This window comes from Pteropus alecto, unplaced genomic scaffold, assembly GCF_000325575.1.
Source record: "Pteropus alecto unplaced genomic scaffold, ASM32557v1 scaffold45, whole genome shotgun sequence".
Classification (NCBI taxonomy): Eukaryota; Metazoa; Chordata; class Mammalia; order Chiroptera; family Pteropodidae; genus Pteropus; species Pteropus alecto.
Genome location: NW_006442491.1, coordinates 25,839,621 through 25,839,829, shown reverse-complemented (window position 1 = coordinate 25,839,829; position 209 = coordinate 25,839,621).

The window sequence follows — 209 nt, the reverse complement described above, 5'->3', positions numbered from 1 at the left end:
CGCGCGCGCTGCTCGTGGTCAAGCCCGTTCCTCCGTCCCGCAGAGCTTCCTCAGACGGCCCCGGACTCAACCTGACGACCACGGCCGACCCTGTCACGCACGGTAGCCGCGAGCCGGCCTGGCAGTCAGTCGCACACGCACGGGCTGCCGCCCAGCCCTCTGTCCCGCAGAGCCCTAGCCGCAGCCCTCTCACCCCCACTCTCCAAATG